Below are 12,209 nucleotides of genomic sequence, written 5' to 3'. Positions count from 1 at the left end.
ATATAAAACATATAATTGGTTCTTGCTGCATACCTAATTATCATGACAAAATTTTCTAAATCATTAAAAATCAAAATAAATACGCTCAAACCTAAAGTTTCCATATTGAAACATGCTAATTAATTAAAATATAAAAATATAATTGGAGCTTGGTACATACTAAATATTATCGCTAATGTTTTCTACTTCATTAAAAATAAAAAATAAATATGCTCATACCTAAACTATTGGAGCTTGCTAATTAATTAAAATATAAAAATTAGTATTGGAGCTTGCTATATACCTTAATATCATGGATAAATTTTCTAATACATTAAAAATCAAAATAAATACGCTTATACCTAAAGTTTCTATATTGGAGCTTGCTAATTAATTAAAATATAAAAATACAATCGGAGCTTGCTATATACATTAATATCATGGCTAAATTTTCATTATTATTCAACCGTTATGTAGGAATAATTAAGTAGAAATGAAAAATAAATATGATCATACATTAAGTTTCTATATTGGAGTTTGCTAATTAAATAAAATATAAAAACCATAATTGGATCTTGCTACATACCTAAATATCATGGCTAAATTTTCTAATTCATTAAAATCAAAATAAATATGCTCGTACCTAAAGTTTCTATATTAGAGCTTGCTAATTAATGAAAATATAAAAAATATAATTGGAGCTTGCTATATACCTTAATTTTATGGCCAATTTTTCTAATTCATTAAAAAGGAAAAATAAATATACTCATACCTATAGCTAATGTAAATCAATAATAAAAACACTTTCCACCATAAGCTAATTGAAGCTTCCATATCATAAATGAGGTATAATAGCATCTACATTGTCTTGAAATATTATGGCCATAGGTTCATCTCCATCATTTCAAAATCTAGAGAAATTTAGCAAATAAAATTCAACTTGAAATGGATTGGAGATAAAGTTACATACCTTGAAACACCTAGAGCATGAGGATTCCTCAGAATTTTGAAGCCTCCAAGAACTACGTGACCAAAAGAGGCAGCCATCGAGCAAGAACAGAGGTCCTCTCTGTTGTGCTCGGACTTGGGGGAGTAGAGGGCCACTTTTATATAGCCAAGACATCATTGTTGGCTCATATAACCAGAAGGCAGTGATGTCCTGCTATCACTGTTGGTCGGTGGGTTCAGCTGGCAGTGACGATGGAGCTGGGCATCACTGTTGGCTTAAGCCATCGGTCGGCAGTGATAACCCTTATCATTGCTGGTTTATAAGCCACAACGACTGGTTCTTCCTGTACGCATTATGAACCAGTAGTGATGCCCCATCATTGTCGGTCCATTAAGAACCAACATTGATAGACCGACATATAAAACCTATTCCATAGTAGTGTAAGCAAGTCCATTGTTTCACTTATATTTATCTAATCTATAAAAGCACGAGTTGGTACAGGAATTTTGATCTTGACCAATCCATGGTTGTTTGATCGAAAGGTCTAGATTGCTCTAATGTCATTACACTCCATTCCAAAGAATAACCACCTCCAATCAATTTAAAAATCTGCAATTAATAGTTGCTATCAGCATTAAAAAATATTAATACACTGTTATTTCCTTTCATCTGTATAATGTTAGCATAAGACCATGCAAAGAAGGATCCCATGATTGTGCTCTGTTCCCTTTTCTCAATCTCTTTCCAAAATACCGCAAAGGAGGATCCCACATTGTACTCTCTTCCCTTCTCTAATTCTCTTTCCAAAATCATGCCACACAATCTCCATCTATTTTGCTATTTACAAATGCCGGCAAGAATATATCTACGTGCAAAAGCTTGAGGGTGACTTGGTAGGAACAATTCACAATCTCTACGTCCAAATACAAGATTTTTCACGTATAGTGCATGCAACAGAAGGAAAAGGAAAACAAATATATATAGTATTCTTTCAAAGCAAAATAGACCAAGATATAATTCATTAATTATCCAATACTAATCGTCGGTACAAAAATATTACCAAGTTATTATATACATCTTGCGATCGACCCTTGCAAGCTGGGTATGCGTGATTTCCGTTTCCACGTAAATGAAAAATTGTTTCGAGTTTTTTTAAAATAATATTATTTTATTGAAAATTGTATAAATAATAGCTAAATTCACTAAATTGCAAAAATAGTTACTTGTCGGCACGCTGAGTGCCAACTAGAGACCTGTCGGTACTCGGCATGCCGACTTCCAACATATCAGTGGGCCCAGGGTCCTGTCGACATGCATATGGTGCCGACAAGGCCTGTCGGCACTCCGCATACCAACAAGCCCCTGGATAGACACCGATATTGCTGTCGCGATAGGTGGTAGCCGACCGGCCTATCGTCATTCGATTCGTCAACAAGCCTGTCGGTGAACGGCGTTCTGACAGGTGGCCTTTCTTTATTTTTTTGGTTTTTTATTAATATATATTTTAATCTGGGAAGAATCATCCATGCAACATCCTATAGAAGAACTCAAACCCTTTCGAAAATGAACATCAACTATGGCTACGAGAAAACTAAGGCAGTGAGGTGCGCGGATGTTGAACGGCCGAAAATGCTTGGATAGTAGTCCAAACGGCATCACGGAGTGGTTTATTTTTTCCTTAATTTCGGTTCGATATAATTTTGTCGATATTTATTTATTTAGTTGATGTAAAATTGTGTGAGTAATTTTTCTAGTGAAGTAACGTTAGTAGGATGCAAAATATAATTTGAACAATAGTAGCTGTAAAGCACACAATTATCATAGAACCCGGCATAAAGGTTACATACGCTGATAAACGTTACATGGGACATGGTGGTTTTTTCGCTGCGTGAATGAACCCTAACTGTAAAGAGATGATGATAATAAATGTTGGCATGTACGGTTCACCTAAAGACTAACCTAACAGCGTGCCGCTGCTAAACCTAACATGCCTTAGGGAATAAAAATAGGTTGGGTTACAATAAATGCTCTACTGAGTGCACCTAGTATATTTGTCCTTTGTGAGGGCATCAGGGCCTGCCACCTTAGCACGACGGGCCCTTTCCCGCTTCATTTCCCTCTCAGCTTTGCGTGCTTCAGCCGTGGCGTGCTCCTTCGTTGCCTTCCTCATGCGCTCCTCCTCCTGGCGCCTCACACATAGTTTCTCCTACTGTTGCTCATACTCCCAGTGTTCATAAGCTTGCCTCCTCCACCGCATGCTCATGTCGACCCACCACTTATGGTCCTTAGTATGCTCCATGTCTAGCCATCCCATGAAATCACAGATAGGTGGAGGAGACTGGACAAATGAAACCAGAGGGAAGATTAGTAAGATGGTGCATGAAATCGTATGAAAACTGCCACATGAGTGATCTATGTCGCTATACCGGTGGGTAGTCATACGATCCATGTCGAGGCGGGTCGTATTAGTAGTTGGCACACATGAAGAAGTGTCTGTCATAGGTGTAGGAGATGTCCTGGGACTCATGAAGCCTATAAGGGTCGTCACAGAAGTACATCGGTGGTTCGACCCTCTGGGGGATGAAAGCTGCCCAATGTTTCTTGGGTGGGCTTGGTGGAGTTAAGGAAGACATTGTAGTTGAGAGAGGTGAGGAAGGAGTGGTGTACCCATGGTTCAAGCTGGGGTTATTTATGGTGGCCGGGGGCCGGTGCATGGACTCAACGAATTGGCATGACTTGGGGTTTGAGCATGGAAGTATTGTGCACAAGGACAAATGAACAGGGATTCTCTATGAAAGCTGGAAAAGTTATGCCATTAATGCTTGATAGAGATTCTCTGTGAAAGTTGTTGCCTGGTGTGGTCATGTCATTCTGCAACATTCAGCAAGGAGTTATTGTTGCCTCCGCATGGACGGCAAGGAATCCTATGAAAACATTGGGTGTAGAAAAGATGTATTAGCATAATGATAAATCCCGCCCATTTCATTGATGAAGTACATCACATATAAGGCTCATTATAAGCATTAGTTGCCTGTATGTCGCTACAGTACATAAGGGAACATGCATAGACGTACCCTATCCCTAGACAATCTATGACAAGTTACAATAGCATTTACCGCATCGCTAAATGAAGCATGCCTTCTGGAAAGACACATTGCCAATCACAAGAAAACTTCTACTAGGTTGGTGGAAAAGATGGAGGCTTCTCATCCAGATATTTCCAACGGATCTCTTGAAAGTTGCGTCCATAGGGGTAAAGTTTGTTGCACATGTACCCTTGTGCCAGTCCACGTGCCACAGGCCCCGGCACAGCTAGTAGGTCGAACATGTATTGTGGAGGAACATGCATATTACTGCATGTAGCGAGGTAGTTATCCCACCACTCTTCATTGAGCTCTTGTAGTCTCATCTTCAGCCGTTCAACATCTGCGCGCCTCATTGCCTCAGCCTCCTCTTAGCCGTAGTTGTTGTTCACATGCTCTTCTTCGTTCATGTACTATTCATACTTGCACCTAGGCTTGTCGTACTATTAGAGGGAAGCAGGTGAATTAGATGAAATTCATAGCATGGTAGGATGTCATATACGCTTACCCCACATCAGTACCAAGCAACTGTGGCAAGCGGGAACAGTTTCTAGCGTGTTATTTTACCGCAGTCGCATCGTGGCATGCGTGCCTCATGTGCTTTTATCTGCAGCTCGATCTCCCTCTTCTTCTGCTCTGGGTCTTCATTTCTCTTTCGCTCCTCGTCCTTACGTTTGAGTTTGAGTCTGTCAAGGATGTCGTGCCATAACTCGTAAGGGCTTATCTTGCCCTTACCCTTGTTGGATCCAGACCCGGACCCGGACCCGGAAGCCATGGATGGGATTATGGTGGAGATGAAGTAGTCGGTCTATATGCACTGAAGCGTATTAGTCTTTAGGGTTACCCTTATATAGACTAGGTGGTGCTGGCCTGTGTTAGAGATCTCAGGGAATCCAGCCATGAGTTGGAATCGAGTCACGAGCGTGTAGTTTCGGAGTGGCGGTGCACGGACGGAGTGATTGGTCATTGCATGCCATTAAAGCTATGATTCAAGGGGCGTTGCCATCCTTCTATTTTTCCCCTTTATTTCTATATTCATATATGCTCCAAGAGTGAAGAAGATAACTCGGTGTGGAACTTCTTTTCCTTGACCTTATCAGTGTGAATCAACTTATCAGTGTGTGCGGTGCTTTTGTGTTATCGATTTTGAGTAAAACAATGCATCTATAAATGTTCAGTGCTACCCTTATTAATCTGGTGTAGTCTAGTGAATAGACTTTTCAGTGCTACCCGTAATAGGCCAGTGCAATCTAGCCAATAGGCTTTTCATTGCTGCCACATCTATCCACTACCGTCGGGACTTCTTGTATATAAATAAAACCCAATTGATTCTCTACTCACACATCTCTTGACCTCTAATTGAATCGAGACAATGGCGTATCCTCATCCTCTCGATGGCCCCATCGATCCACCACCTTCACACCCCCATTTAGACGTCTACGGTAGAGATTACTACGGAAACCACAATGCTCTTCCTTGCTCATTTTGGCCACCATGTTGACATGGAGATGATGCTATAATCCAAGTTTATGAGCACTTCGGTGATGTAGGCCGTCGATTCTTCCATTGTCAACATTTCAGAGTACGAAAAATATTACTCACTTTCTTTCCTATTTTCTCAACACCATTTACATAACTCATCTATCATTTTTTTGCAGACGGATGATTGTGGTTTCCAGTACTGGATTGACTCACGGATAGAACCACACATTCACGAATACATCCGTCTCCTGCATGTCATTATCGAGCAACTACATGAAAAATTGTGCCAAGAGAGAGCTAGCAACGTCACAAGACGCTGTATCCCACCTCGCATGGCAGGTCGGAGGAACAACTGGGAGTAATATAGATGTGTTCTAGCAGTCGGCCGAGGGTTTGGTTACGTATTTGACTTGTACTATGTTATCATTCCCTAAACGTGCGAATCCCAATATGTACCCAGGAGTCACCAAAAGTTTCCTCCTCCTCCACAACCACCGACACACTATGGTCAAGGGGGATGCTGGGAGTTAGGAGAGTATTCGCAGTTCATTCTAATTCAGTGTGAGTAGAAGCAATGTATCCCGATGTACTGCATTAGCCTTATGTAATATATCCTTTTACCGTGTTGTTTGTAATTGAATAAATTGTACCCCATGTAATGTTGCAAGTGAACGATTTATTACCTAACAGTACGGCACACAGATACGCTTTGAAAGTGGATAAGATTGCACGATGCTACACTTTGGGATGGAACGAGAACACAGGTAATAAAAATATGGCTGATAACATAGTAGCGACACAAACATCCTACATAACATGACAACCACATAATAGAAATAACATAAACATGTTCAAGTACTATCTAATGGTGTAGTCAAGGGGCGTCGCCATGGCCGCAAGCGCGCTTGTTGGGCACACCCACCGCCCTCCACTGGCCAGCTGCTCTGTGACGCATGTGGTCGATGGAGAATGTAAAGGGGTTGCGCGGAGGGTGTCGAGGCCATGCAACGTCTGGAGGGTTGGTAGGGTCGGGCTACGACGACTATGTTGGTAGAGGTGCCCCTTTTCTGTGAGGGCCCTCATTGTCAACCGTGAAGGCCAACCAGTCGTTTGGTACAGAGTGCATCGAGCCAGACGCAATGTCGAAGGAGCCTGCAACTGTTGCATGCTACAACTATGTCAAGGATGAAGTGAGAAAAACCCCGTCTCAACCCCAGTAACACAAATTGCTGCCATTGCTTCGAACATGTAAGCTCCCAGAGCTCCCACTGCCAGCCGGTTTCTCGACATCTAGGAATAAGAATCTTCACCATCAACCGTTGATGTACTGGACTAAGTTGCAGCACATTATACAGCCAACCTAACACTTGGGCCCAACGTAACTCTCCCAGGCTATTCAATTCTGTGTCCACATACAGGAAGTTACTCAAATCCACCCCACTATCACAATGCATGACATATCTAGTGCCATAAAAAACCCTAAACCCCACTACAGTCGACATCCCTGGTTCAATATACAATATCAATATTCCGTCAGCTAAATTTACTCTAATTACCTTACACATTATACTAAAATAACTATAAAATGCTAAAACATATTATGTCCAGCTACCTAAATATTCCAACCGACAAATTCAATTTTAAACATACCGCATATTCCTATATACTCTCTATATTCTATACCTATAATTTTCCCCAATATCTAGTACCTACTGCAAACATTCTCCTCTACTTTTCTAAAATGCCATAAATATTGTAACTACTAAATCGAAATGAAGTACTACTGCATAATACATTCTAAATAATACATTTCCTTTATATTCTACTATATCATATCAAAATTATTCCTACTCTAAAAATTATCCTCTAATTTCAACAATTTGAACATACTTCATTGCAACTATTACACTTTACATATTCTACATTTTCTCTACTATAAGTCTATGTCTCCATTCCGATGTTTGTATATAAATTTCTATAATCCTAAATTTTGTATATACATTTCCTAATCTAACCAAACCAATAAATTAATAATATATCAATGAACATTGACGTCGCATTATAGAATCAATGCTACATAAATTTACCAAATCTAACCAAAACTATAAAGTAATAATAAGCCGCACCTAATCAATAATATGTCTCAAAAATATTTTATCAAACACTACCAAATTTCTACCAACTCTTTAAATAAATAAACCTAATTTACATTGTACCGAATCCTGCCTATCTTAAATGTATCGAACATTTTTACTCTGAATATACCAAAATTTCCTAAATTATAGGCCTTCACTATTTCCTATTCTACATATACCGCAAAGTTCTAAGCATTTTACTAAAAAAAATTCTACGTATTCTACCTACAATTTTAGTCTAAATATTTTTAACATTCAACTCTAAACATTCTATCTATACTGCGGAATTTCTACTCTAAATTTTCTATCTATACCACGAAATTCATACACTAAATTTCTAAATACTCTAAATATCATACTCTTAATCTTCTATCTATTATTCTGCACAACTATGTCTCTAACCTAATTTTATTCTACCCGAATTTGTCTCTACTCTGCCTACATTTTTCTATTCTGCCTACTACTATTCCTATTCTATTCTAAATAAAAAAGAAAAAGAAAACATATTTACTGGCTAATGTAGCCGTACGATGCCACCGGTTCCTCCCTCTCCCGGACGCGCATCGCAGCTCCCTCTTCTTCGCGTGCCCCGTACCACTTCTCTCTCTCTCTCTCTCTCTCTCTCTCTATCTATCTCTATCTCTCCTCTGCGCACCGCTACTCTTGGTTGCGAGCGCTGAGCATTCGGGAAGAAGACGAACCGATCGGCGGCCGTATACAAATAATAGGCATGTCGGCACTCCGAGTACCGACAGGCCTAAGTTGGCACCTGTTGGCACACAGAGTACCAACAAGCCATGACGTGGTACCAGTTGTCACTCGGAGTGCCGACAGGTCTCCTCGGTCCACCAAAAGCCTACGTGGCACCCCCATTTCATTAGGCCCATGACCTGTCGTTACTCCGCATGCTGACAGGACCCTGGGCCCACTAACACGTCGAAAGTCAGCATGCGGAGTGCTGACAAGTCCCTAGTAGGTACTCGATGTGCCGACAGGCACTATTCTTGCAATTTAGTGAATTTGGCTATAATTTTTCAATTTTCCAATAAAATAATATTATTGAAAAATTCCTCATTGTTTTAAAGGTTAATGGACCAAGGAAAGAAACCACAAAGCATGGTAACAAAGTAATTGTGTAATTTTCACATTGCAAAATCAGAGGAAATCTCAAGCTATAAATAGCCGTGAGCACGCAGAGAGGATGATCACAATATCATCGAGATCAAAATTAGTGTTTGTTTCCTATTTTAGTGATATAAATTAGTTTATTTCCTATTTCATACATATCGTGCACTCTATTAGCCACCGTTTGTTGTGTGAGAGCTGTATGGCATCCATGACGGTTGAATAGCCTCCTCCAAAGAAGATTGTGGCCGGACTGGACAGAGACCATTGGGAAGCGTCTCGCCTGCGGCCCGACACGGCTTCCTTCTGATCCTTCTGTGCCCTGTGGCGCAATGTCATGCCATTTTCAATCTTCACGCTCTCGTTCAGCCTTGACTCCGACAATGTCACCTTCTACAACGTCTCAGAGAATGAGGTGTTCTCCTTGTCGCTCTTTCACATGCGTGGCAAGGTGCCGTGCAGCTCATCGTGCAAGTGGCTGGTCCTGAAGGATGAGTCCGCATCTGTGACGCTATTGAACCCCTTCACTAGCACCTGCATCAAGCTCCTGCTGACCGACGAGCACATCACAATGGCATCCTCCTCAACACAGATGTCTAAAGTGGATGGCCAGTGGGTGCTCCATCCTGATGACAACTACGATCACAGTTAGTTCAAGTGTCATCATGCTAGACAAGATGAGGCTCATGTTCTTCAATGAGATCATGCTCTCCACACTGCCTGACACTAACGCTCGAGAGTGTGTGGCCATGGCCATGCTTGCGAGGTCCACAGAGGTCATGTTTTGTCGAGTCAGGGTCGACAATGCATGGATGTTGCTAGATACCTACCTAGAATGCTGTGTGGACTCTGTTGTGCACTGCAAAGAGAGCTTCTTGGCAATCGATTGCACCGAAGAGATCTCCATCTACAACAACATCGTCGCCAGTGCAACCCCGACTATGAAGTTGATGCCATCACTGTTGACACCTGCGCAACCTAGCCATCATAACTACCTGGAATCAAAGGATGAGACCATGGTGAACATGTTCCACATGGCACAATATTTTACCTATAGTAGCGTGATCTACAAGTGCGATCTCCTGGATTGGTTGCCAGAGTGGGGTAGGGTGAACGATGACGGTGATCTAACACTATTCGTGTCGAAGTATTTTAGTGACAGCTTTAGTGGAACAAGTGTCTCCAAGTATATGAGGAATAAAGTCTACTTCTCTGAAACTTTGTATGGGGATCAATATGACTTGGCCCATCACTTGAGACTGTTGACATTGCTACAAGCACATCGGAAGTGGTAGCTCTCCACCAAAGATAAAGGGTTCCGAGGCTCTATGTTGGATTCGATCGAATCTCCAGAATGAAGGTACATGAATGTCGTTTGATGCTTTATATAGTATGGTAAGTGGTTCGGACATGTTTGGTTCATGGCAGCAAGTGGCGATAAAAAGTGTTAGATACACTATATTTGGGTGTTGCTACTTGACACATGGTTCCTTCAATTGGTGGTGCTATTTTCGTTGGTCGTAATGAACTATTTGATTATCTTATACATCACAAGTAGTTGTGTTATTGCACAACTTAATTTGCTCTCAATATATGCATTATCGTATTCGCTTACTTGATTTACAATAACTTCTAATATAATAGGTGTCTGCATAATTCAGAAATCATAGTTATACAATTACGCGTGTGTGTCACAGTGCACGGTTACTGATGCAAGGGAAGTGAGAAACACAACAAACTCATTAGTCTCTACTGAATACAATTAATTTGTAATACTCGACTTCGATGATGCTGAGAAATATGGTGGTCTCATATAGACTTATGTCCTAGGAAAGTGTGCAGCTAAACAGATATGGGCTTTGGCTGCATACATCTTTGGATATAGTGGCTGATGTATAATTATTCTATTATCTAAAAGGTAGATATGGGTTAAGAAACGTTTTATGTATATTTGGTGAGTTTGTGCATATGCCTACAAATAATTAGATAGTTATATCTTTTTTCCCACGAAACTGCACAGGATCGTTTACATTAGATCAACATCATGCTATAGGAATTGAAAGATGAGACATTTTCTTGTCCTATCAGTATCATCGGATAAGGTGCATGTGTTGGGCAGCATCCTTGACCGTTGATTTGATGTTTTTTATGCTAAAAGCACTACTATAGAATTTGTTATTAGTGGTAGTTTAAAATCATGATCAGTGATGAGTATTAAACCGTCACTAATTACTCGGTATTGATAGTCAGTGACTATTAGAACCGGCATAGAAACTCACCATCACTGCCAGTTCGTGGATCTAACCAGCTGTAAAACCTTTTTCCGAAAAAAAAGAAAAAGAGAAGAAAGTGATCCTGTCATGTCACCACCGGATCTTGCCATGCCGCTCCTTGATCTCGCCACCGCAGACACTAATTTTCCCCATTTCACACAAGCAAAAACACATATACATGAGATCAAACAATCATATGATATTCTTCTCCCTTTATGCCACAAATCAAGTTATTCAAACCAGATTTATAAAGAATTTATAAGAAATTCGAACTAACACTCCACAATTCAGCTACACAAATGGGCTCTTTTAACCTAAACAAAATCAGTAATCAACTACAACATCCAGCGACCATGACAAAGCCCTGCTCGACGTTGACCACGATGAAACCCACCTCGGTGCACCTGCTGCATTCCAGCTACAAGGGCAAGGGGAGTTGAATCAAGGGAAGGGGAAATAGTAAGATTCAGATCGAAACAAGGGAACCAAATCAAATGGAAGAAGAAATCCATGGACCTAGGTGACGTGGACTGGGTAGTTGAGTTCTCTAAAACTTGCTCCTGAACTCACCCCGCTTACAACGCTGCCTCGCTGTCGCACCCTTATAGCGCCGTCTCACCAGCGCTGTCCCCCTTGCCTCCCCATGCTACCTCCCTATGGCGCTCCTCCCCTTCATGCCCACCTCCCCCATGCCGCCACCTCCTCCTGGATCGGGACAGAGGAGAGATCCAAAGAGAGGAGAAATGAGAGGAGGAGAGAGGATGAGAGGGATAAGGTTGCGCCTGGAAGATATAAGGTTAGCCTAGGTTCGGTCGGTTTGTGAGGAGCCACGTGAGGACTTAGAATTTTTTCAGCTCGGTTCTTGTAGTAATTATCAGTGGTGGTTCGTGATTAGAACCGGCACTGATAGTTGATTTTAGTATCGGTTCTTAATGGCTTAATCATTATTCAGACGCGGGAGGTTAAAAACTGGTAGTGTTACATTTTTAGTGACGGTTCTTACACAACCAGCACTTATGAGCCACCATCTATAGCCAGTACTGTAGTAGTGACGTTGATAAAAATGGGCTATGGATTGCACTTTGTTTGGATGCTTTGGACCTGCCCACTGGTCGCTTGTTCGGAACGGACTTAAAAGTTGACTTAGATATTTCTTGGATGCAATGGGAAAGTATGTAGTGAA

General features: G+C 41.0%; 1 long non-coding RNA gene across 1 annotated transcript; it reads right to left on the bottom strand.

Moving 5' to 3' along the window:
* Nucleotides 1–11,205: 11,205 nt before the first annotated feature.
* Nucleotides 11,206–11,737, bottom strand: LOC133896681 (uncharacterized). The gene is made up of 2 exons (XR_009905815.1): nucleotides 11,543–11,737; nucleotides 11,206–11,444 (listed from the first exon to the last, which is right to left on the bottom strand). It is a non-coding gene; the product is annotated as an uncharacterized LOC133896681 (long non-coding RNA).
* Between the last annotated feature and the right edge of the window lie 472 nt (nucleotides 11,738–12,209).

The sequence above is a fragment of the Phragmites australis genome, chromosome 17 (genome assembly GCF_958298935.1).
Source record: "Phragmites australis chromosome 17, lpPhrAust1.1, whole genome shotgun sequence".
NCBI classification, from domain to species: domain Eukaryota; kingdom Viridiplantae; phylum Streptophyta; class Magnoliopsida; order Poales; family Poaceae; genus Phragmites; species Phragmites australis.
Note: the sequence above shows the minus strand (reverse complement) of the source record. Positions and strands in the feature narration are given on the sequence as shown.